Here is a 27,169-nt window from a genome sequence, read left to right on the forward strand (position 1 = left end):
TTCACCCACCAGGTGGCACGTTGTGCTGAAAAGGTGTCTTTCATGGTTGAGTAAAAAAAGAGGAAGGCGAGGCGTGCACTCCAGTTCCCAGTCAAATATACCTGATGCAAAAAGTTGCTGGGTTGAATCCCTAAAATTAACAGGTATTAACTGGGTTGAATCCCATTTGCTGCAGTTCAGTTGCTCTGTTGTTCTTCTCCTCCAAGTGCTTTCTTGTCACAAACAATCATCAGGGAGGCTGTATTTCCTTTCAGGTGTTACTAATTAGTTGCTCTTTCAGTCTCAAAGGATTCTGGTAGCTGTAATGATAACATTTTTCAATTCAGGTGACCAGGAACCAACACCCCTCCAAAAGCACAAATCTTTCCCAAAATTGGGCGAGGGGAGAAAACCATCATGATGGCTCTCTCAAGTGGGGCACAGTAACCTTTCATGGTTGATGTTGCATTTTGGGTTGAAATACGTGCTCATTGCTTTTTTGAGGCCTTGATACGTCTTAACTTCCTCTGGACTAAGTTCACTAGCGGCCTTCTGGCGGATTTGTCAGGCGCAGTTTTGTCATGTGCGTGCAGGTAGTAATCTTCTTATCCACTTCTCCCAGCGAGGTCCTAGGGCTTGCTGATCAGTCATGTCAAATGACCCAGGTCAGTGAAAAAGCTGCTGCACAGTGCGCATTTTCTTCATTCAGCTCACCTTCTGCCATTGTGGAATGGGGTGGTTCCTGTGAAGGCCTCAGAAGTTCAGTTGTCAGGAAGTTGCATTTACTGGCATCCCATCCTCGTCGCCAATGTTTTTTCCTTAATGTGTGAAATGGCATGAAGGTGTGAAGGTATTAAGGTGTGCTGGAAACACTGGAGGGAACCGGGGGTTAACTCCAGTGCAAAGAGAATGATTACAAGAGCCATCAAACATTATAACTCTTCTTTATTTACTGCACCGGCCACTGCCTGCGCGCGAAGTTCTCGCGCACATGCGCATTGTGCGCTCATCCTCATTGGCTGGTGCCTCTAGTGACGGAGCTCAGGCGCTACATTAACTGTGTCCTTGCCGGCACACGACACACTCCGTCCTAATTTTTTGAAATACATTTGTAGTTCACCAGCTAAGTACATTATACACATATTCTGAGGTTCGCTGATCCTCTCTGCCATAAGCATTTTTATGTGCGATATAACAATATGTGTTATTTCACAGCACTACTGCTGCTATTATTATTGATTTTAATATTCTTTTAATGCCTTACAACACCAAATCTGAAATCACCCTTGACATAGCGCGATTCGGCTCCAACACTTTCTGCTGGGTTGGCAGGTAAACGCCTCCACATGTAAGATACCTGTGAATGGGGTCACTCTTCATTTTGGTGTATTTCTATGCCAAGGAGTTTGAGCGACAGTAGGTTAGTCTAGCCTAGCATTGACACTCTATGGTTGCCTATTCATCAGCTTAGCCAGGAGCTGTTTTCTCTTCTTTTCCTCTTAAAATGATGTCATATGTTGAGTAGTGCATGGATGTTCTTTGCTAATGAAGTCCGCAAATAAATACTTTATGTATAACTGGCCGGTTAGCTCAGTTGGTTAGAGCGTGGTGCTAATAACGCCAAGGTCGCGGGTTCGATCCCCGTACTGGCCAGCAGTTTTTTTAATGTTTCTTCAAAGGTACATGCTGTTTCTGATTTTGCTTATGAAGAAATAGTCTGCTGACTTTTAATGTACCTCTGTTTTCTAACGTGAATGCAATACGAGTTCACACTGGCACCCGAGAGGTGAACAATTTCATATGGAAAGCGGTAACATAAGGCAAACCTTGCCACATTAATGAGCACACACTGTCAGCATAGGAACACAGAAGAGTATGCATAGCTGCCAACTCAGCCGCGAGTCGGCTCGAGGGTTTGGCCCCCAACAAAACACCAACCCCTCCGCTCGAGGGCGCAAAGGTGTCGGAAACCGGCGAGCAGTGCAGCCTGGGAGGCCTGCAGGCTGGCGGACGTTCCCTATCCTCGCCCTGCCGCCTAGCTCCGCCCTATCCGGGCGAATGATCCAGCCTGCCAGCGAGCTGTGTTCCACTCAAGGGCGTACACATGCTCGCTCGGTAGAGATAGATACATAAATCTGCAATAATTCCTATAAAATCAGACGCATGAAGATACATGGGTTACTGTCACAAATGCAGACTGCGAATTGTGGGCTCATGGCTGGTGATCCGTGCATACGCCTCATGCCGCAAAGCGTTATGCGGCAGATCTTAGTGTTGTTTTCGCCCAGTACCCTCAAAGGAAACCTAATCGAATGCTTCGCTGGGCATTCCAAGAATCCTCCACTGGTGTTAAGGTAGTAAATCGCGTTTCAACACAATACTGAAATAGGCTGAACAATAAGAAAAGAAATTTAGTTTGAAAATAAAACGAATTAATTAATTTGAAAATAAAACGAATGGGCTCGTCCGGGATTTGAACCCGGGACCTCTCGCACCCAAAGCGAGAATCATACCCCTAGACCAACGAGCCACCAAATTATACGACACCCATTAACCTATATATGTTATCACAGCCTCAGTTGGTAATGGTTATATTTTCTCTATATTACTTCTTTATATCTGAGCTGCAGCCCACTAGCTTCCTTTCTGTTTCCTTGATTGGCAGGTAGTCCCTCAGTTACATAAAATGTGACTTCAGTGTCTCCTAAATACAGAGCCTGCAACCATGGAGTCATTTAGGGGTGGCCCAGGGTCGCAACTGTGACCCCTGTGGTCTCCCTGGCTACGCCTGTGGTCTCCCTTGCTACCCCTAAAACAAAATGCAAAAAAAGAAAGTTTTTTTTTTACATTGAGGCTCCTGGGCTGTGGCCAGCAGCATGTGGCTCTTTGTTTCTGGAGTGGCTGGTTTTCTGATGGCTGTAAAACGGTAAAATAGCTCAGTGGGTTGAGCACTGGCTGCTGCAATGTGTGTCTGATCGACAGGTTGCAGGTTTGACTCCCAGCAAGGACAACTCAGCCTTTCATCCAGCTGAAGTTGATAAATGAATACCAACACTGGGTGGGTGATACTGTATGTATATTTGTTCTATATGAAGCGCTTAAGCGTAAGTACTATATAATATCACATTATTATTGTTTGGCCTTGGATGTCTGCTTGCATTCACTGTGATTTGGTAATATGGGCCTATAAGCACTGATATTAACGATAAATATGGTGATCCATTCTTGTATGAAATGTATGTCACTTTAGAGTGATATCATAGCCATATGTTTCATAATGTACTCAGAAACCATGCTTTTCGTTATGTCACATCCGGGTGGGGGTCAAATGACATCACTTCCTGTGATGTCATCAGAGGTCAAGAGTTGTGTTATGTCACTTCCAGTACCCCTGGCATTTTGGTGAAATGACATCCCTACCTGCAAAATCTAAGACTCCCAGACACATAGACAGTTAAACAATTACCCCTTTCTGACAGGATCTGCTGATGTTTGGAAAATGTATTATGAAACTTTCAATCAGACATTCGTTTTGTGAAAAAGTGATTTTGTAATAGTCATGTGTATTTGTAACTAGTAAAAACGTAGAATGTCTTGTATTTAATTATCTAACGAAAAGCATGTTCCTAAGTGGGCTAAGCACGCAGGCGGCTCTGGATCACACGCCTATGCTGCACAGTTTTTTTGGTCAAGAACAACGCTTCTCAACTAAAAATGCATTAAACTATGAGCATGTATATGACAGATGTGGTGTCACGTGACCCTACGCGTGAGTTCACGTGACACAGGATGAATAAAGGAATCATCGGATCTGACGTATCCACGTCAGTCCGGGTTTATGCACTCCAGCAACGAGTCGTGTGTTTTGTTGCGCGGCGGCTGTACCCGCGCCGCGCCCCTGAACCAGCCCGCCCCCGCGGTTCAGCGGAGGCCTGAAACATTACGCTAGAGTCCCGGCTAATGCTAACATCACACTGGCGACGAAGCAATCCACGGACCCGCCGCGGAGCCGCACCCCGCGCCTCCTCATCGCACGGAGCCGCGCACCGACGCAACACCCCAGACGCAGACACGAGCTACAGAAACCAGCAGCTGCGCATAACGCTGCACACAAGGTGGTTGAAGCCCCACCATTTGATCAAGACAGGGGCTCCCACACGCAGTTGCAACAAGACCATCCAACGCTCCTGGAGAAGTCTAGCAGTCTCAAGCAGGTACTGCGCAGTGGCATACAGGCTGGCCGCGACAACCCCTATGACGTCGTGGTGCCACACTCTACACCGCCACCTTAGGCCCACGCTCCAACGCTAGGGAGTACGCGCAGGGAATTAGCATGTCGAGCCCAAGCACCAGCCCTGGGAGGGCCAGCATGAGTCCATCATCCAGGAGGAGCCTCTCCTATGAACATCCCGACCCGACACAGACATCATTTATGCCGCCGTTGGACCCATTCACCGCAGGCGCAGCCATCAGATGGGAAATCTGGCTCCAACAATTCGAGATGCACCTCGAAGCCAGAGACATCACCGTGCCAAAGAAAATGCGCACTTTTCTTCTACTCAACATTGGAGCAGCGGCCCTGCGCCTCTTCAATGCAACACCCAACCGCGGCAACGCAGCCAATTATAACGCAGCGAGATCTGCACTCACAAATATGTTCAAGCCCGACCTCAACCCAGACTACGAACGCTTCCACTTTTGCATGGCGAGGCAGCGGGAGAAAGAGACAGTAGACAAATTTCACGCTCGCCTTCGCGAAATGACTGTGGGCTGTGAGTTCCCGAACGAAAAATTCGCCATCCGTCTCCAAATCATCAACGGGATATCCTCTGAAAAACTGAGAAGGGCCATACTATCAGAACGTAACATACGCCTCTCACGCATCCTTGAAATGGCGCGTCTCCGGGAGCAAACGGAAGACCAGGTAGCAGTCATGGAGGCAGCGATCCAGAAACTACCACTGGACAGCCCTGGACCTGCGGAGGACGTAGCAGCCATTTCCAGACGCCAGAACACTCGCACGAGGCAAGATTGGAAGCCCCACCCACCACAAGGGCGGGACAAAAGCTGCAAATGGTGCGGAGGCCCGTGGCACAAAGGCGATTCCTGCCCTGCATGGGGGTCCACGTGCAGGAGAAATGCAATCGCCTCAACCATTTCGCCGCGGTCTGTTTGAACCTGCCAGACAAAGATCCTGCCCCGCGCCAGACACAAGAACGCCGGAAAAAGTTTGCGCCCAAAGAATCCTCACACCACCAAGCACGCAAAGGCAAAGCCAGAGCCGTCGACGAATCCCAAAGGTCCCCAGACTCGAGCGACAGCGATGACAGCGACAGCAGCACGTCCCCCGAAAGGGGAGATAAAGGGAGACGGAAAAAGGGAAGCAGACGAATACACCGCATACATCTCATATCTGCAGTTGAACCACATCGGTCACGGCAGAGGAAAAGACCGTCGTGCACCGTTCTCTCTAATGGAGAGCCACTGAGGGTGGTCATCGACACTGGTGCAACAGTGAACGTCATGCCAGTGGCAGCATTCAACAGACTTCACCCGAAGCCCAACATCCAACAGAAAAAAGTCAGGCTATATGCCTACGGTTGCAAGAAACCTCTTCCCGTACGAGGGTCGTTCAAATCAAACTTCGCCCACGAAGACACCAACTGCCGTGCGCGCATATATGTAGTGGACGCCGGCTGCGAGACGCTACTGAGCTGCAAGACAGCAGAGAAGCTGAAGCTAATACACTTCGCATTCAGCCTCCAACAAGACAAACTCAGCAACCTACTAAAACGACACAAAAAACTATTCCAGGGCATCGGATGCCTCAAGCGGAGAACCATCAAACTCCACATAGACCCCACCATCGAACCGAAAGCAGTTCGACACAGACGGATCGCATTCCACCTGAGAGGCGCAGTAGAAAAAGAACTGGCCAAGCTTGAGGAAGAAGGGATCATTGAGAAAACATCCGGACCAACCCCGTGGGTCTCACCCATGGTTGTAGCACAAAAACCCAAACAGCCGAACGCAGTAAGAATATGCATAGATATGAGGCTTCCCAACGTTGCGATCGGGAGAGAACGCCACGTAACCCCCACGATCGACGAACTCATCGTAGACCTCACAGGAGCAACAGTCTTCAGTAAACTCGACCTCAGATCAGGCTATCACCAGCTACGCCTATCCAAAGAATCGAGGTACATTACCACTTTCTCATCTCACCTCGGCCTGATGAGGTACAAACGGCTCAATTTTGGAATATCCTCTGCCGCAGAAATGTTCCAACATGAAATCCGCAAAGTCATCACGGGTTTGGAAGGGACCACCAACATCAGCGATGACATCCTTGTATACGCTCCAAACAAAGATGAGCACCATCAACGCCTAGCGGCGGTCCTGAAAAGGCTCGAAGATGCAGGTTTGACACTCAACGCAGAGAAGTGCGAATTCAACAGGAGTGAACTATGCTTCTTTGGCTACATATTCAGCGCGGAAGGGGTATCCCCCGACCCGTCGAAAGTGCGAGATATCAAAGATTCCAAAGCACCACAATCAGCCTCCGAGGTGAGGAGCTTCATGGGGATGGCCACCTACTGCGCACGGTTTATCCCCGACCTCGCAAGCGTCGCAAGTCCGCTTAGAGAGCTAACAAAGAAAGACCAGAAGTGGGAGTGGGCCACAGCTCACCAACAAGCGTTTCAACAAATCAAGGACACTCTATCTACCTCCACCACCATGGCATTCTTCGACATAGAAAAGCAGACCGAACTTCTCGTGGATGCCAGCCCAAGTGGCCTAGGAGCAGTATTGACCCAAACAGACAATGAAGGCCAAGTATTCCCCATCGCATTTGCCAGCAGACCCCTCACAAAACCCGAACAAAACTATGCGCACATAGAACAGGAAGCTCTAGCCATCTTGTGGGGATGCCGACACTTCAAAGTGTACCTGCTAGGCAAGCAAGCGAAAGTATTCACGGATCACAAACCATTGATCCCGATCTTCCGAGGCTCCGCCCCCCCACCCACCTGCACGCATAGAAAAATGGATGCTGCAGCTACAACCACACAACATTGAGGTGGAGTATCGCCCAGGATCGGACAACCCAGCGGACTACCTGTCCCGTCACCCGAGGCCAGCTACCGACAGTGAACAACACCACGCGAAGGAGACCGATGAACATGTCTGTCAAGTAGTTGCCTGCGCAAGACAGAGAGCCCCGACTCTGCAAGAAGTAGTGCGTGAAACAGAAGAAGATACCGTTCTACAGCACACAGCGGCAGCCATCCAGTCATGTCAATTGCTCAACGCACAACATCGGCACAGACCAAACTCAGAGCGCTGTTTGGGATCAGACATGAACTCTCAATAGCCTCAGAAGGAGTGCTGTTAAAAGGACACCGTATCATATTGCCAGAGTCCCTGGAAGAAAGGGCTCTCAGATTAGCCCACAGCGGACACCAAGGGATCATTAAGTCAACAGCCTACCTCAAGTCTAGGATGTGGATGCCAAACATGCAGCAAAGGGTGGTGGAACTAGTTGAATCCTGCGCGGCCTGCCAAGCATCCAGGAGGCCTGAACACCCTGAACCAATCAGCAGTATCCCAAGGAGCTGCACACGTTGGGACGCAGTCAGCATGGACCACTGCACCATTGCTGGAGAAGGATACCTGTTCGTGGTAATCGACGAGTTTAGCAGATACCCGGAAGTCGAACACGTAACCTCGACTAACGCCGAAACCACCATCCTCGCGCTGGAGAAGATATTCGCCACCCATGGAATTCCGAGGAAAGTAAAAAGCGACAACGGACCCTCCTTCACCAGTCAGGAACTACGCGACTACTTTAAAGAAGTGAACGTCAAACACCAGCGGATCACCCCGAGATGGCCCCAAGCAAATGGAGACGCTGAAAGATTCATGGGGTCACTTAACAAAGTCATCAGAATTGCCAAAGAACTAAGGCACACGTGGCTGAAGGCCGTATACCGGTTTCTGAGGACACACAGACAGACCCCGCACTCGGCCACCGGAATCAGCCCCGCCGCCCTCATGTTCGGGGTACCCATGCAGGCGGAACGCCCTGTACACCCCCACTGGACAGCCCCAGAACCAGACATCCCAGCGATAGACGCCAGACGGCTAGGGAGAAACGAACAGGAGAGCATCGCCAGGCGAGCCTGCTACCGAGAACTGACCCCAGGAGACACTGTCATCGTCAAGAACCGCGCACCGCCCAAGAAAATGTCCCTAAACTTTGAAGTACGACCATGGACAGTCAGTGCGACCAACCACAGCATGGTCACAGCCACCCGAGGGGGAGAAACCGTGACACGCAATGTGTCACACTTCAGGAAGGTGCCTCCGGAAATGTGGGAGGAACCATCAACACCCCCGAGAGAAGACGAAAGAGAAACACCGCAGACTCCTCGAGGACTGGCACCAACGGATAGTCTAGCCACACCAGGAGATGCAGACAGACCGCACTCGCCCAATGAGAGAACCGAAGCGGAAATCACCAAAAAAGACATGCCCAAGGAAAGAAGCACCCGCTACCGTCTGAGAGAAAAGCCCAAACCGTCATGCCGTCTCCAGGGGTATATAGTAGACGGAATCTATAGGCGAACAACCACGCCAAGATGAACTCCAAGAAGGACACGACTGAAAGCAGGAGCATTACGATGTGCGTTACTTCGTAAGTCGTAATAGTTTACAAGATCCCGTGTTAATTGCCGTGTTGTTAATTGTATTGCATAAATATCTCCAAGTTGGGGAGGAATGTGGTGTCACGTGACCCTACGCGTGAGGTCACGTGACACAGGATGAATAAAGGAATCACCGGAACTGACGTATCCACGTCAGTCCGGGTTTATGCACTCCAGCAACGAGTCGTGTGTTTTGTTGCGCGGCGGCTGTTCCCGCGCCACGCCCCTGAACCAGCCCGCCACCGCGTATCAGCGGAGGCCTGAAACATTACGCTAGAGTCCCGGCTTATGCTAACATCACAACAGACAGCTGGTGGGGAAAAGACATGGAGATAAGACGTGCTCTGAGGAGTGCAATTAAGTTCCTTAACAATAGCCCTTAAGAATAGCCCTTTGGCTGATACAGCAGAACCCATTAAGAAATTGAAAATACAATATAAAACTGTCTCTGTTGGCAACATTTTTCTATGGTTCAACAGAATGCAGAAACAATACTTAAAGCCATCAGCAAGAAAAAATACAGATTTTCAACACATTCGTTTTAGAAAGTAATGATTCTATTAAAGATTCAGAGGCGAAGGATTATGCTCAGTTCTACTCTTTACTTCTTGAGCAGCCAACAATAAAACTCATTGAACATCAAACTGACAATGAACTACATTATCCATGAAAACATGTGAGAAATGTATAGTTTGTGTTTCATAGGTTTATTCTTTCATTTGATTCCTCTAGTCCAATCACATTTCCAAAAATCCACAATAAACCACCCCACCTTGCTTCTTTCTGCCACTTTCTGAAGCTGGTCGACAACAGAAACTTGAGCGTCAACCGGTAGACACCTGAAAATTCTGATCATTATCGATAACTCCTCATGAAGCCACTGGTTTAGACTCTGCACCTGTCAAAACACATATAACAGCAATTAAACGACTCTTTCAGGATGGGTGGGCAATTGCATAGTATATTTGACATGTTCAATAGCATCAACAATACATCGATAAACGTCTTGTTATCATTCATACTGCTATCTAACGATTGAACAGGCGGAATAATCCTTTGCATCCAAGTCTTCAATAGGATCATGACTTTCTATAATGAATGTGTTGAAAATCTGTATTCTATGTCAAGACTTAGAGGCTCTGATTATGCTCGTTTAAAGCTTACTTACCACCAACAAAGCCAACTGATCTACTGGTCTAAAATAACAATTCTAAAAAGTCATTTCATCTGACCAGTCTGCCGCCTTCAAAATGTCCTCCAGGTGTGCTCCTAGCTTGAAGGCCGTAGACATGACTCCCCTAGTCGAGTGAGCGCCAACACGACCCACGTCAATGCCCGCTTGGCCCATGCACCATTTTACCCATCTTGCTAATGTGGCCGACGCCACCGTCTTAAAAGGCTTCTTCACCGCTATCAACAGTTGAGTCCCCTATGGGCCTGACTTTATCCGCCATGACCTTGTATTCCTTCAGGCACCTGACCGGGCACACCTTGGGTCTCTCTGGAAAAGCCACATAATCTACCATCCTAATACCCGTCCTTGTCCTCTTCTCTATGTAAAATGTAACCCCCGTGAGTGAAAAAAACTTTATGTCTACCTCGAAAGCCCGGACCTCCGAAACCCTCTTACAGGAAATTAAACACAATAATGTAGTCAGTTTCGCCCAAACCGCTATCCTAGATAGTTGTTTGTTGTCTGGCCATGGCTGAAACATTCTCGATACCACGCTCACATCCCAAAGGCGGGAATATTTCAGGGTTGGAGGTCTCATACATCTACCTCCCTTCAGTAATCTACAAATCAAGCAGTGTTCTTCCACAGGCTTCCCCTCTACATAATCATGACCGGACGATATTGCCAATCTGTAAGTGTTAATTGTTCTATACGCCTTGGCCTGGGGCCGCTTGACTGGCCAAATAATTCACCACGTGAATGATAATTGTTCGTACGGGATGTACTTGCCTCTCCATGCACAAATTACTCCACTTAATCCATGAAACTCTGTAAGCCTTCCTGGTCCCCGGGGCCGAGGATTCTCTGATCAATTCCTGAGCTGCTCCTGAAAGGCATGGCTTGGCCCAAGATCTCCTGAAATCGCCCAGGCTATCAGATTCAGATTCCCTGATTGAACCAGTGGGTGATGCTCTACTGTCGGGCCCATGACGATTTCTGGTCTGTGTGCAAGTAGAATTGGAACGCCGTAAGCCATTTCCAATAGGCCTGGAAACCAAGCTTGACCTCTCCAATGGGGTGTCACTAGAATCACTCTCGCTCCCTGTCTTCTGACCTGTCCCAATGTTCGCGCTATCATAGCAAACGGCGGTAATGTGTATTCTGTCGCTGGTCCCCATTCCTGGAGGAAGGCATCCGTAGCTACCGCTTCTGGGTCTGGTCTTCTGGTGATATACCTGGAGAGCTTCTTGTTCAACCACGGAGCGAACAGGTCCGTCTGACACAGACCTCTCTCACGCATGATCTCCTGAAAAACTGTTCCTCCATCTGCCAATCGTTGGAATCCCTCAAGTGTCTCGAGTTACAGTCCGCCATCTGGTTCTGGTCTCCCGGCAGATGTTCCGCCGTTACGCTGATTCCTCTCTGGAGACATAAATGCCAAAAGTCCTTGGATATCTCTGCCAGAATTCTGAATCTCGTCCCTCCTAGTCGGTTGATATACCTGACTGCTGAGATATTGTCCATCTTGAGTAGGATGGCACATCTCGCCCCTAGTGGAGTCCAGCAGCGGACTCCGAAGGCAAATCATTTAATCTCACTGCGCATTGCCTAAAAACATTGTGAGTTCTCAAAGCCTGCTATCTTCTATACATAACAATACCTTTGTCAAATCAGGACAAAATCAGTGTGTGATTGATGAACGTCTTTGAGTGATGGGTTGCAAGTGTTTTGAAGGCCATGCTAGGGTTCTGGAAATGTTCTAAAAATCTATGGAATAACAACACCCTTGACATTCAAGGAAACAACTTTAGTTGCAGGGACGTTAATGTGAGCAATAGATTGTAACAAAACCTTTGAAATTCAAGGAAAAAACTGTTGCAGGGATGTTAAGGTGAGAACTTAACGCAACAAAAACCCTGAAATTCCGCTAAAGCCACCTCTGTTTTGTACCCCCTGTTCCTCATCCTATGATACAGCTTTCAACCGTGTCCACTGTATATTAAATCTATGGTTCGTAGCCTATTAATGTTTTAACATATTTAGTGCACATGGGTGAAGGTTGTGACCACTGTCCATAACTGAAGGCCATGACTAGTACCCATTCATGTGTTGAAATATATTTGGCAAATACACAGTGACCATGTCTGAAGGCCCTGTATAATGCCAGTTACTTTTGTAATGTAATTAGGGATGTCATCAGTGAAGTGATCTGTGATTTCATCATTGTGTCCATAGGCTGCACAACAGGGGTGTGAAGATAAGGTTGCTTTAGCTGAATCCCAGGAGTTCTCAATTTAACATCCCTGAAACTAAAGTGTTTTCCTTGAATATATATATATATATATATAAATATATATATATATATAACAGGGTTAGAGTACAGGCCAGATATATGTAGAGAAGAGATGAAACAGAGGTAGCAAAGAGTGTACAGCAGAGGTTCAGCAGAACCAAGGCAGTGTTCCAACCACGCAAAGTATCACTACCTTGAAGGTTAGCCTGGTGTGTTAAGCTGTCCCAATCCCTGGCACGAGCCTCCAATTTGTAAAGGATTCTAATCGGGCGTCAAACACCGGACCAGGACCGTCGCCCTTAGCCTTGAATGTAGCGCGCAATTAGAATGCTTTTTCTTTATTTTCTACAAATTCAAATTGAGTCAATACCCAACCGGTCTCACACCCCCTTTAACAAATACTCCAGGTCACAATGGACCATGAACCAGGCCAGTTGGTGGGAATACAATATACATTTATTTTAATTCACAGAAAAATCACACTATTTTTATATTGGACAGCAATCACCAATGGAGTGATAATTACAATGAAAACCACAGAAATAAACTTGGGTGACCTTCTACAAGAACATATCCAAAGCATAAATGAATAGGAGCACTTTTTCAATTAGGATAGATAGCATTCAAGTTAAGGTTTCCCCCTGCAATGTTCTCTCAACCCACAATTAATCAAATTCTGAGTGGATAGAAAGAAGCAGCAAGGAGTCATGAATATGAGACAGCAAACAGAATCAAAATCTTTCCCTCAAAAAATAAGAGGCAAAAACAGATTTTAAACCCTTTGCAATGGCCTAAAATGACACTTGGATTTTGACAAATTATTAATTATATGTGTGTTTAAATAATGATGTACATATGTTTGATCACAGTATCAGGGATGTTATATCACTAGCAACTATAAGGTAAGATATCACAAAAGGCAAGAAAGGCAGACAGTTCAAAAAGAAACTTGAAATGATAACACAGTGCAGTCACATTCACACGTTGAAAAGTTGCAATTTTCTCTTTTTCAGTTTTAAATGTCAAAAACATTTTTTAAGAAAAACGGGTGAAATACACAGACTCTGAATGCGGTTTATAGGCTGGGTAATAGATGCTCATCACAAGGACACTATGGAAGTGAAAGAGTGACTATAGCTGAAGAATTGAATGAGATGTTAAGGTGGAATGAGGTTTAGTTTAGGTCAAATAAAGCAGTTAAGAAGAGAAAATCGGTTTTAAAAAGTAAAGGCAAGTTTTACTTAAACTAAATTATGTAGACTATATTATTAAAGAAAGACATGGTATGTTCCAAGATTGATTAGCGATGTCAACGTTTTCACCCTGCGTTCAGATTAATGTGGGAATTTAGTTGATTATTCCAAATATGACTAAGGACTTATGATCTATGCAAGACAGAAAAGAATAGAAAAGTGGCGCTAACACTTTGAGATAAATGACAAGATGCACAGCGAATTCTAAAAGTTTTAACTAGGAATCAGAGTATGGACAGGATTATTTAAATAGTGGAACAAAGACAAAGTATCAAGATGGGGTAGGCTATGTGTTGCTATGGGATGGGGAAATACTCACAATCTGCACTTGAGTTTGGGGATTTGGACAGTCAACCGGTTCTGGACTCAAAAGCTCTGGTCACCGGGTAGCGGCGGACACTGCTAACACCAAGCAGCTGGGCAAATCTGGTCACTGCAAGGGTACAGCGGGCATGCAGGTAGTGAGCCAAAGGCCGGTCTGGTCACAGGATGGCAAGGGTGCAGCAGACATGCAGGTAGCGAGCAAAAGGCTGATCTGGTCACAGAATGCTCTGCAAGGGTACCACAGCTTTCCCCCTTTGCTATTATGATTTTTGTGGGGTTTTCTGGATAATTGGCCCTGCTTGGATAGGGACAGTTATGCTTTGGCCTTGCTGGGATAGGGCCAGCTATGCTTTGACCTGGCAGTATAGTCTGGAATCTTGCAAAGATGGATCTGGATTGTCTGGATACGCACGCGCTGGAAATTTAGAAGAGAGTGTCCTGTCCCTGTGAGCTCCCACCCTTTACATAAAAGCGGTTGACATCACCAGGTTTATTGATGGGCAGAACTGAGCTAGACCTACACCCAAGAACTGGATAGAGCAGCCAATGTTGGCTGCCTCCTCTAGGAGGGGACTCAGTTTATGGGGTTGTGTTTTTATGAGGTGCAAAGCCATCCCACAGTCCTTTTGCCAAAAATCAATCTTAACATAAATGATACATTTGTACAGTTGTGGCACTTTAACAAATTACATAAGCAGATTACATATTTCACACATAGCATGGCAGTCCAATTCTCAAGTTTGTAGGACTTTTCGTCCATCTAATAATTTTTCATCCTTTTCAGTGAGAAATGTCATACCTGAAATTCTATAAATTTATGCATGTGTACATATTATCATAAGGCACGTTAATCTCGAATTTCAAAGTGCCCCCATATACACTTTCCTCAGAATATCTAAGTACATATTTCACGCAGAGCATGGCAGTCCAATTCTCACGTTTGTAGGACTTTTCGTCCGTCTAATATTTTTTCATCCTTTTCAGTGAGAAATGTCATACCTAAAATTCTATAAATGTATGCATGTGTACATATTATCATAAGGCACGTTAATCTCGAATTTCAAAGTGTCACCATATACACTTTCCTCAGAATATCCAATTCTCTGCCATTTCTGTCCCTTATATGCCACTGAAGGCTAACACGTCTTTAATTACAGCCATCAAAATTGCAACTAGATTGTGAAACATTTGCCTTTCTGCATTGTCCAATTGCAGAGATAAAAAGTCGCACTTAGGTGTCCCAGATCTATTGTTTCAAGCTGAAGCCCAGAGAGAAGTCTGACGAGCGTGTGATATTTCTTTCTCTTGGTCCATTCAAAGTTTTCAAGTGTGGCAATTAACACTTATGTGTCCCAGATCTCCCTTGTGGATTCCCTTGGGGGTAGGGCACTTCTGTTATCAGCACTCAAATGTCTGTTGGGCCATGGCAGAAACCTGTTTGGGCTGATTTCCCAGTACAGCCAAAAACATTTATTTCTTTATTTTATTTTATTTTGATTTGAATCAGCAGCAAGCCTGTTGAAATAAAACCTCTCATATATGTTTCACAGCAAAACCCCCTTTAGATTGCTAGGCCAAGACAGGGCCTTCTTTCAACATTACACTTATAAAACAGGCATTTTTCCTTATTTGCAAAAGCGCATTTTAACACATGGTGAAGTCTGTTGGGCTGACCATTTCAAAAGGATTTTTCTCTTCCTTCTGACTTCCCAACATTGTTTTGCAGCCGTAGTCAGTTTCACTTATACAGCAATCTGTTTAAGACACAGGTCCACTGAAATTGACATATGCTCTTAGAGCTAGGGTTTCTTTTGAAGCAATGATTTTTGACATTTTGTAGCCCAAAGGTCAAGCGTTTTTCTGTGCGGTTGAAAGTAATGCGTCTGTTGATTTCCCAGACTTGGTCTGACACAGCCTGCCCTTCAGGAATAAGGCTTTCTTCTGCTGGAGCACAATATGAATATGGATGGGCATGGCAGGGCCTCACTGATAAAAGCAGAGTAATGTAGAACAGATGAAAAGAGCATCAAAGCAGCATCATTTTAATTGTAAAATACTTCCTTTTTCAATGGGAAATGTTGAGCTAGCAGCAACGCAGTTCTGCTTTTCCATTTTCTACTTGGGTTCCTGTAAGAAAGACTGGCTGCCTTTCTCGGTGTGCTCGCTGTCCCATCTTGCCCAATAGGTGCTTGGCAAGACAATGCAGCCATTAATATGTAGCTACAAAACACAGTTTTGATGCAAGGCCCTGGTGCTCAAAGGAGCCAGCACAGCCATTCTTCTCTTAACTGCTGAAGTGCAGCGTGGTGATGTGCGGAGGTACTGCTGAGTGGGTAAATATATCCCACAAATCCCCCCTGACTCTTCTGAGATTTCTTGTCGAGGGAGAGTAGGGACAAGTGGGGTTCATCAGTAGAGCAAAGGGGGTTCATCAGGTGGAGTCCTTCTTCCATAAGGGAGTGGTACGCCATGATCCTCCCGTTGTCTGTCGTTGGAGTGTGAAGCGAAACCCACATCTTTCCCTTAGGTCTTTCTTTGTGGTGTGGAGTGACACCCCCAGATTTTTCTTTGATCTTTCCTTTCCAGGACCCCGGGGAAATCCTCCTTGGTCTATGAAGTACGAATCTAGTGAATGAATAAGAACCGGTTACAAAATGTTCCCACTGACTTCCTTCCCGGACGGTTGACAGCAGTGTGACACACACATTACGGTTATTACAGTATGGAGACAACAACAATACATAGGCAAAATGGCTCTCCTCTTGCTGCTGGACCTCTCGGCGGCATTCGACCTTGTAGACCATGGGGTACTTTGCAGCCATTTAGACTCAACCGCACATTTCTCCAAGGAGGCCATATCTTGGATTGAATCCTTCCTTAGTGACAGGACCATGAGGGTGTTCTCCCCTTCAGCAGCGGCGGACCCAAACCCCATCCGATGTGGAGTCCCTCAGGGCTCATGCGTCTCCCCGACTCTCTACAACATATTCACTAAGCCCCTTTTTGATGATCTGGACCATCTTGGTATCACCTACACAAACTATGCAGATGATACCCAGATTCTCCTCCCACTTTCCGGGGACTACAACAAGGATTTGGCCTTGGTGAATAGGGTGTACATCATCGTCCAGGCATGGATGGCAACCCACGGACTATGCCTGAACGATGACAAAACAGAGTTGCTCATCCTAGGGACACATTCTAATATGAAGAAACTTAGTCAGGACTATACTTCATTTGAAATTGACGGGAACATTATCAAGGTTTCCAAAGATGTGAAGACACTTGGCTTCTATCTGGATGCCACCCTCTCTTTTGACAAGCAGGTGAAGTCATTGGCATCTGCCACCGCCCACACATGCAAGCTCATTAGAGCAGGCAAGCATTTTCTCTCCGATAACAACTGCCTTATCTTAGCGAGAGCATTAATCCTTTCGAGGCTTGAATATTGTAATGCCCTCTACATCGGAGCAAACAAATCTATCACCCACCGACTCCAAATTCTTCAAAACAATGCCCTACGAGCTGCCCTTGGTGTACCCAAAAGATCACATATCTCAAACATCAGGCGCCAAAACAATTGGTTGTCCTCCCAAAACAAAATCCACCTTAAAGTAGTATCCCTGGTTCATAAAGCCCTGAACAATGCAGCACCAAGCTATCTCTGCAATAAACTCACTAAAAGAAATCATTTACGCCCTGCCAGAACTGCTAATGCCAACAGCCTCAACATTCCCAGATTCAGGTTATCTAAGGCGGGGGGCAGTAGCTTCTCGGTGCAAGCAGCTCAATTATGGAACTCACTGCCTAATCCTCTACGCGAGGCACAGCCCTTCCCTAAATTCAGAATTAACTACATCAATCTGCTAAGGACTACCAATGAATAGCCTATCGGCGCCCACTTATCCCCCACCCCACCCTAGAATATACACTTCATTATGATCCTATGGTCCCACTCACTTTGCCCACCTGACCATTGAGCTTTCGCCCATACAGTACCTGTACATAGACTGTCTTGATCATATTTTGTATTTATTCTGCATGTAAATCGCAACTGCTGCCTTCCTGTGATATTTTGCAGTCTATATTTTGTATTTTGTATTTGTACAGTGTATATATCCCATGACCCCACCCTGCAACTTAAGCTTCGCATTTTCTGTACTGCTGCGCCCGGATACCTGCGGGTCTGGTGCGCATTATAAGTGAATAAAACAAACAAACAAACAAACAAACATAATCCTTCACAAGACACAGATAATTATTGACGCTTACTGTAATTTTTGGTGATATAAAAATTATATATTCCTGTTAGATAAATATACTTATAAACCCACCTATCTGGTTCATCTTTTTCTCTTTCTTATTCTCCAGATGTCTCCTCTATTTGACTTTCTCTTGGCTCCTCACTCTGCTGCAAAGTATGTCTGGGGAGCCAACTCTTTAACTGATTAATATGGACCCATTTCTCTTTTGCCATCTCTCCTTTGGGGATGCAGATTCCATAGGAGACAGGTGAAATTTTGTCTACAATTTCAAAAGGACCGCACCAGCTCGGTAAAAATTCAAAAATGTCCACTCCTTTGTCTGGTTCCCTTGGAAATTGTACAAGTAGACCCTGTCTCCTACTTAGGATTCCTTTTTGGTGGTTTTTAAGTCATATTGAGTCTTCATCCCCTCTGCATATTTTTCCAGATTCCGCTGAGCGTACGCAAAAGCATGTTGAAGGTGTTTTCTTAGATTCTCGACATACGCATGTGTTGTGGAGGCGTTTATCAGTGTCTGCTCTTGTGTTCTGTAGAACAGATGCTGATGTAGCACCATCCTTTGCCCAGTCATTAGCTCAAATGGAGACATCTTGGTCGCAGAAGATGGTGTAGATCTGATGGCCATCCGGACAAATGGTAATCGGATGTCCTAACTTGGCCCAGAATCTGTCACAACATTTTTTAGAATGATCACAATGGTTTTATTGTACCTCGCAACTCTCCCACTAGAGGATAGGCGGTATGCAATGTGAAGTTTCCTTTTTACCCCAAGTATCTCCCACATCTTTGTCATCACTTCGCTGGACGAAGTGACTACCTCGGTCTGACTAATCCTTTGGGGCAGGCCAAAACGCGAGAAGATGTGGCTGATCATCAGGGCAGCTGCCGTTTCTGCCTTGCAATTTGTTAACATGTACTTGTTCCTCCTAGAGGAGCGAATCACAGGCCCAATAAAATATACTTGTAAATCTGACCAAGGCAGTGTCATCCCCCTCTTCCAGATGGGAGCTTGGTGTGTGAGTAAAGTTGGCTGAAATTGTGCACACACAAGACACCCCTTCAAATATTGGTCGAGGTCCTGCCCCATGTGTGGCCAGTATGCAACCTCCCGCAAGATTTTTAGAGTAGCGTGAAACCCCCGATGACCGGCTGTGGCTGCGTCATGGGCGTGACTTAGCATCAGGCTTCAGAACGGGGTAGGTGGCACCCACTGGTCACAACCAGATATGGATCTCCTTACCAACAAACTGTCTTGGATTCGGAACATTTTTGGACACTTCATCAACACCCTGAGGTCCTCTTTCCCGATGTAATCGGTATCCATCAACGGAAAGTTCTCAGGGTCCTCAATGTGTTGATAACATTTTCCAATAATGGGATCCCCATTTTGTGCCGTGATTAAATCAGCATCTGGGGTCTCCTTACTCCACTCGGCAGTTGAGAGTTCATTGTGAGCATCTGTCTGGAACCTAGTGGCAGCGGTGACCTGGATTTCCCCCAACAGGGACTCAATCTCGAGGATATCCCCCTGGATGGCTTTGGTTTTGGCCAGCTGAGCAGCTAGGGCGTTTCCAGTTTTGTCTGCCCCCTCTATTCTGGAATGACCCTTGATCTTCTTCCAATAGATGGCCATCCCATTAGTGATGACCAGATCATCAATATTTTGTATTAGCTTGCCATGTTTAAGCGGTTTGTTTTTAGCACATAGCATGCCTTGGGTTTTCACATGCTCCACAAACCCGTTGCGGACAGAATCTGAATCAGTGATTATGACCAGTTCGTGGAGTTGGTGTTGGACGGCAGTGAGGATGGCCTGATGAACTGCATCAACTCTGCCACTTGACTACTACGGGGACCGATGTTGTACCCAGCTGAGGGTTCCGGGGCATCATTCACCAAGGCATTCCCAATGCCAGCCACCAGTTCCTTTTCCCCATTGTGGACAACATGGTCGGAGCACCCATCCACATAAACTGTGGGCATTCCCTGGCACTTGTCTTCTTCAAAGTCTTTGTGCGAGGAATTCAGGTACGCCTCCAAGATGTCCTAGGTTTTAAGACTTTTGTCCTCGAGACAGTTCTCTCTGGCACAATCATGCAAGTCAGCCAGACTGTGCGCGAGGGGACTTTTCTTGTTTTGGCCATATCTGACCTCTACAGGAAAGTCTTGCATTGACAGAATCCAGAAAGTAATTCTGGAATTACTCACATTTCCATCCTGGATTCTGTCACTTTGGAGGTATTGCAAAGGCTGGTGTGGAGTCTCCACTATGATATGTTCCCCCTGGATGAACGGGAGACAATTTTTCAATGCCCTCACCTTTGGCAGGAGTGCCTTCTCACATTCGTTGAATTTTTCCTCCACATAGGATAAAGTCTTGCTTGCATAGGAGATGACTTTATTGACCTTGTCATGCTTTTGATATAATACTGCTGTCAGGCATGTATTCGAGAACCCTGTCACCAAGAAGAACTCCTTGTTTTTGACAGGGTAAGCTAGACAAGGCACTTTTGAGAGACTTCTTTTGAGTTGTTTTACTGCCTCGGATTGTTCCGGCCCCCACTCCCACTTGACCCCACCCCTTCAACAGATGGATCAGGGGTCTTGTAATCTCTGCGTAATCCTCAATGAACTTCCTACTGTAATTAGTCAATCCAAGGAGGCTTCTTAGCTCACGCAGAGTTGTGGGGTCTTTCAGTTTTAGAAGTGCTGCCACTTTCTTCTCCTGGGGACAAAGACCCTCAGCAATTATTTCATGTCCCAAGAAGTTGACACAGGTCATGCACCACTGTAACTTTTGGAAGGACAGTTTTGCTCCGGCAACCCTCAACTGGGTCAGAACATAATGGATCTCTGCTATGTGTTCCTCCACAGTTGTGCTTTTTATCAAGACATCATCCACATAGGCCAGGTTACCCCTTTCACCCAATTTGGGCATGGCCTTATGTAGGAAGAAGTTGAATTTGTTGCCAGAGTTTATGTATCCGAAGGGAGTCTGGGTCCACGTGTACTGCTGCCCCCCGAAGGTAAAGGCCAGCTTGTATTGGTCCTCCCTACTGAAGGGCACGGTCCAATACCCATTGGTCAGGTCAATTGCAGTGTATACCTTTGACCCCTGGATCTGGGCCAGTTCTTGATCAATGTAGGAGAGAGGGAATCAGAACATGTGAACCCGTTTATTGAGCTCCCTAAGGTCTGCGCAGAGTCCCCACTGGCCATTTGGTTTTTAAATCCCCAGCACCAGATTATTAAAGGTGCTGTGGACTGGACAAATTATACCACAGGACTCATGGTTTTTGATGATCTCTGTCATGGACTCTATGGGTGCGAGAGGAAAGAGATATTGCTTCACAAACACAGGAGTCATTTCAGGGTCCGGTTGAATTGTTGTAGTATGGATCTTGGTGCGACCACAGTCATACAAGTCCACAGCAAAGATATCTTGAAAATCTAAGAACACCTGTTTTCAACTTTTGCTTTTGCTCCGGAGTCTCACAGGCATCAGCTAGGTTGACCCGCTGTTCAACAATTTGCCGGTAGCCTGGAAAGATCTCGGGTTTTGCTATCTGAGCGGTCTGTGGTTATAGTATTTACCTGGACAGAGGGTTTCAGGTAGGAGAGGCAGTCATTGTGGACCTGGAATATCACCTCATCCTGCCTGATGTCACAAGTCACTTCTTCCTCCCCGCAAGGGCAGGAAGAGTACACCAGGAAATTCCCCCCTTGCCGGGTGAAGATCCAGTCTGGTGGTATGTCATTGTCACTGTCATTGTCAAAACAGTCATTGGAGATTGGTCCTATCAGTTCATTTCCTAGATCCATGGGAAAATGTCGGTCATCATCCACCATTCCAATAATGGTGCCTGCGCCCAGAGTGATACTCCTATGGTCGCTGTTATCCATCAATATTTGAATCATGTTGTGTTCTACATTGACTAAAGGTGTTGGGTATAACCCCAACCTCTGCTGTTGGAGATGGGCATTGAGGTGTATATATGCATCAGGATTTTGTCTTTTCAGTTCTCTTTTAATTTTTACTTCAAGTGAGAATTGTCCGGTCCGTGCTGGGATGGAGACCTCCTCTCCAATTTGAACTTCAACCGCATACGGTAGCAATTTGGTTGACCGAAATGCTTTTTCTGAATCATCAATGGGATGCCCCGTAGTCGGGATCAGGCCTTGTAATTTATCAGGTCCAAATTAATTGCAAACCAATTGAGAATGTCACTTCCTAAATAGAATGCAGCAGGGACATCTTGCACGACCCAACAATTATGTTCTATGCTTTTGTTACCTATAGAAATTTTGAGCATGCACCTGCTAGGCAGGAGATGTTTGGAATTGGGAGTTTCCAGGCCCATTTCCCACTTATTGATCAATTTAAGTGTGGGAATGGCTGGATCTTTTGGGAGCTGTCTGAACGTGGCTTCGTCGATCAAGCTCTTTCCGTTGTTCACGTACACTAGGGCGAGAACAGACTCCTTCCCCTCATTTAACTGAATAGGGGGGAACAACTGATCGCTAATTTTCTGAATGTCAGCTAAACTTTGTGCTGGTTTATCATCACTTTTGACTCTACAAATGGGATTTTCAGATTGTGAATCAGTATGAAATTTCAAAGTATTTCTTTCCAGTGCGGAATGCCACTTATAACTGGAAGGAAGGTTGATTGTCAGGAATGGAGAGGAGTTTCCATCACCAGTTTGTTGGGTATTACCCAAATTGACCTTTTACAATTGACCTTTCACACAATTGACCTAATTATAGTGGTCCAAATTGACATTCTGCACAATTGACCTTTATATTATTTTATTTATTTCATATGTATTGGGTTGGTTTTGGATTATAAATAATATAAGGGGATTGGGTGAAGGGGTGCAGGGGGGTTTGCATTGGGTGGGGGTTGCAGGGGATTTCCCCCGCATATATGTCCAAATTGACCTTCTAAATTAGGTCAATTCTCTCGAGGTCAATTCTCCCGAGGTCAATTGTGAAAAGGTCAATTAGTATACAACCAGTTTGTTGTCCTACAGCAATCACTGTCGCGTCAGGTATTTGATTATTCTGGAAATGAAACTCAATATGATCAGATTTATGTTCAACCATGTGGCGTGTGCCATTTAAACCTGCGCATGATGTCATTCCCTAATAGACAGGGTGTTCCCTCTGGAGTCACGACTATGACCAGGAGTTTCACTTTATGTCACCCAATTTTTATTTCCAAATCCGCAGTCCCCTCGACAGGAATTTCATTCCGTCAGAGTTCTGGAGTTGTCCAGGAAAGGGGTTAGAGGGATCTGGTATCTCTCCCCCTTCCTGAATTTAGCTGCTCAAATGCCCTTTTTGTCAGAAGAGTGGCTTGGGATCCAGTGTCCACCAGTGCTGAAACTGCACATTGCCCTTGCACTTGAACGGGGCATAGAATCTCCCCTCCTTCTCCTGAAGTGGGCAAAGGTAATGAGCATTTCAGGCAAACTGGGTGGTCAATTTCTTTATTTGGACTCTGACACAGTGGTATTTTGGATAATTTTCTGTGTCAGAGTCTGGGAATCTGTAATAAAAATGTGATATTCTGAAATAGATGGTATTTTGGAATCCCCTGTTTCCCTAATTCTGTGCTGCCCCCTTTTACCTGGAGGCAGTCACTAGTACCAGTTTGTGGGGAGGATCCCTCCTTTACCATTTTACTATCAGAATGGCAATTCTGGGATTCATGGATGGGTTACTCTGAATCAGTCCCCACCTCCACCCAGTCTTTATTTGTATCTCGGGACCCTTTTTTTTTTTTAGGTGGAATTTCCCCGTCCCTGAAGGAGAAGATTGTTTTCCCAAAATCCTCTAAGGATTCTTCCCCTTCAAATTGAAGGACACTAACTTCCTCCCCAAATAGGGCCCTTTTGAGGTCTTTATTTCTCGTACCCACCCTCTGTTCTCTGGGTTGCAGATTTTTGGGTTGCAGGACATTTTGGTTCCGGTTCCGGGGTGTCCAGGGGATTTTCACGGGTGAGGAAGGATGCTTCCTCTAGGGCTTTACACTCCCCTTGCCCCCGTGCCTCCTCCTCGGGAATTGTTGGGGATCTCTCCCTGTCATTGTTCTGGGTTGCCAGACCCTATGTTTGCGGGGTTCTGAGCCACAATGTTCATCTGAGGGTTCTGCTGAGCCCTCAACATGCGACCCAGATCCTGTGTGAGATTCTGGACCTGGTGCTTCAGTTTGGACACCCGTTCCGGCTGGTACGGGGGTCTTTGTTCGTATCTAGGGGGTTCACAGGAAGGGCAACTATCCCTTCTCCCGGGGTACCCTGGGTACTGGGGATTTTGGTAACCCTCCAACCTTGCCCTCCTCTCTCCTGGATTGGGTTGTCTGGGCTCCTGAAACCAGGGAAAGAAAGGAAGGTTGCCCTGCAGGTTGGTGTTTTGAGGATACTGGGGAAAGAAACTTAACCCAGGATTTGGGGGATTACTGCCCTCCTGAGGAAAGTTTGGAGGAAAGTTTCCTGAGGGAGTACTTACCTGGCGGGACCCCCCTCGGGCTGGGGGAGTCCATACATACCCCAAGATAGGCTGGTTGCCCCTGTATCTGGGACTTACATAATGAGGAGAGTCCCATTGGTGGGTGACTGCCTCCTGTTTCTGATTGGCCAGAAGGCCTTCTCGGCCTCTGATTTTGCTGGTTTTGGGTAGGTACATTTTTAGGCACCCCCCATTTCTAGGTCTAAAATGGGGGTAACCTTCACCTTCGCCACCTTAGCAGCAGCAGGGGTGTTGGATGGTTTGGGGTTTTTGGTATGGTTTTTATTTTCTGCAGGTTTTTGGACTTCATAAATGCGGGTAGCCTGCTCTATCACCCAGTCCAGAGATCTTTTATCATGGAAATCCCTCACCAGCTGGGTCATGATATATTTTGCAAGCGCATGACAGTAGGTAGTAATAAACTCTCTGCTATCTGTGCACACCCTCCTAGTGGTTTATGCAAAGGCACGTATTACCTCCTGCACAAATTCTCGTGGGGCCTGATCTTCCCCGATTGCAGATTATAGGCCACTTTGCGAGACTCTTGGGGGTTTCTGTGGGTGGAAAAGTGTTTCAAGATGGCCACCCTTCACGTGATTCAACTCATCCTCAGACTCAGAGGCGCTACTGCTTAAGGACCCGACATGATCTTCTATTAGGCGCACCCTGATTCTGTGAGCTTGGGTGGGGCTCCCAGAATGGTGGAGCCTAGTTTCTTCTCCCCTATGGCGCACAGGAGAGTAGTCTTCTGACTCCTCCCTGCTTCCAGGGTTGGCGGAGGATCCCCCCCACTGCCCTGATTGGGTGGAGGTCTTCAGAATGCTCTTTTTGGGCCTCATGTCATTCTATTTTTCTACAAATAGAACCAACTGGTCCCTTTGGAGGTAGTATTTTTCAGATCTAATTCCCTGACTTTCTCCTCATAGGAGACTTCCTTGTCAGAGGCATCAGCCCTAATAGTTTGGTATCTTTACAGGGACGCCCATCCATCAATTTCTGGGGGCCCTGTCCTATCAGCTCCATTATTCTTAGCCTTTTTAATTCTGCCGGCCTCATGGTTTCTGGCTCATGTGAACCAGTAGACATGAAGTCAGCAGTGTACACAGTATAAAAGGGGTTTGAGTCCCTTAGTACAGAGGTCATCATACTATGATCAGGGGTTCCCTGTCCCTCTCTACTTGTTCTGGGTCCCTCCAATTTGGATTAAATCTAGCACCCTCTTTCTCCAGCCTCGCTAGTTTCTCCTTCTCAGCACCTACCTCTTGATAATAGACAAAGATATGAGCCTTTTGCTCAGCTATCAGGGCTTTACTGGCCTCTATGACACACTCTTGAGCTACCACCTGTTGGTGGAGCCCCGCTTTCTCTTCACAGAGGACCTCATTGTCTCTTTGCGCTGCCTGTATGGTTTGGGAACAATGAGACAATTTCTGTTGCAGGAGGTAAACCTCCTTTTTCTGCACATTTAGAGCCTCTATGGCCTGCTCTAACTCGAGTTCCATTTGTCTCCTATGTCCCATTAATTGATCACATTCTTCTTTTATGCCAGTCAGTACCTGAATGTCTGACTCCCTTTCTCCAGATTGGTTTTTAAACTGCACATTTCCTGGTATAGGGCCTCTTTCTCCTGACACAGAGCACCCATTTGTTCAGCCAGGTCATCCGTTTGTTGTGTTATGGCGCCTAATTTCTGGCGTTCTTCATCAAATTCTGATTGAGAGTGGAGGTCTCTCATAATTAATCAATTAATTATTTTCCTCTTCCAATTTTTTTATCTGGTCTTGTAGCATGGTTATTTGTCCTGAGCAAACCCTATTATATGTTCATTGTTGACTCAGCTTCTGTTGACTCTCTTACAGAAATAGTCAACCTTTTCCCTACACTCCTCTTTCAATGCATCTAATTGGGCCTCTTGATCTGCATTATTTGCTATTGTAGAGCCAAGTCCTCTTTTAACTGTTTGCCTCAGAATCATGGCTCTTTTGCAATTTTTGTTCCGCTAATTTTAGTTCAGTCTGGATTTTAGTTATGAGCTGAGATTGATTATGCGCAAGAGTTGTATTTTCATCATGCTTTTCTCGCATCACTCCCTTATGGAGATACATGTAGGCCGTGATTCTAACAATTTTATTCTGATCTTCTTTAATTTTCGGAGTCATGTACAACTCGCTCAAAGCTTGATGTAATAGGCCACCGTCCTGCCACATGTCCATGACCATGGCGGTGACCTGTTGCATAATTTCTTTTAGCCAGACTTTTTCATCTTGCTCTGGCCATTCCCTTCTGACAAATAGCTTGAGCAGTTGGTGCTCCCTAGCTATATTGATCTCTACTGTGGCCATTTAGGAGAGTGTCCTTTCTTTATTAATATATTTATGCAAAGGTGATCTGTATTCTGTTGCTTTTTGTCTAGTTGTTGGGGTTGATTTAGCTTTAGTTTTATACACAGGCCTGGTACTTAGGATTTTTGTTTTGGGGAGCCGCTTCTACACCGTAACACAGTGTTCCAACCACGCAAAGTATCACTACCTTGAAGGTTAGCCTGCTGTGCTAAGCTTTTCCAATCCCCGACACGAGCCTCCAATTTGTACAGGATCAGGACCAGGACCTTCGCCCTTAGCCTTAATTGTAGCGCGCGATTAGAATGCTTTTCTTTATTT

At 46.1% G+C, this 27,169-nt stretch overlaps 1 long non-coding RNA gene and 2 other non-coding genes across 4 annotated transcripts in view; 1 reads left to right on the forward strand and 2 right to left on the reverse strand.

The window, feature by feature from the left end:
- The window catches only part of LOC138563678 (uncharacterized), a 311,901-nt gene that overhangs the window by 147,676 nt on the left and 137,056 nt on the right, over positions 1 to 27,169 (reverse strand). The window contains exon 3 of one of the 2 annotated variants that reach the window (XR_011299664.1): positions 9,460 to 9,585. This is a non-coding gene — a long non-coding RNA (uncharacterized lncRNA). Of the gene's footprint in view, positions 1 to 9,377; positions 9,586 to 27,169 lie in introns of those variants that run through there. The other variant, XR_011299658.1, reaches the window with a different exon arrangement.
- TRNAI-AAU (transfer RNA isoleucine (anticodon AAU)) lies at positions 1,559 to 1,632 on the forward strand. Its single transcript has one exon. It is a non-coding gene; the product is annotated as a tRNA-Ile (tRNA).
- Positions 2,438 to 2,509, reverse strand: TRNAP-UGG (transfer RNA proline (anticodon UGG)). Its single transcript has one exon. It is a non-coding gene; the product is annotated as a tRNA-Pro (tRNA).

The sequence above is a fragment of the Ambystoma mexicanum genome, chromosome 1p (genome assembly GCF_040938575.1).
Source record: "Ambystoma mexicanum isolate Mex_15411 chromosome 1p, UKY_AmexF1_1, whole genome shotgun sequence".
NCBI classification, from domain to species: domain Eukaryota; kingdom Metazoa; phylum Chordata; class Amphibia; order Caudata; family Ambystomatidae; genus Ambystoma; species Ambystoma mexicanum.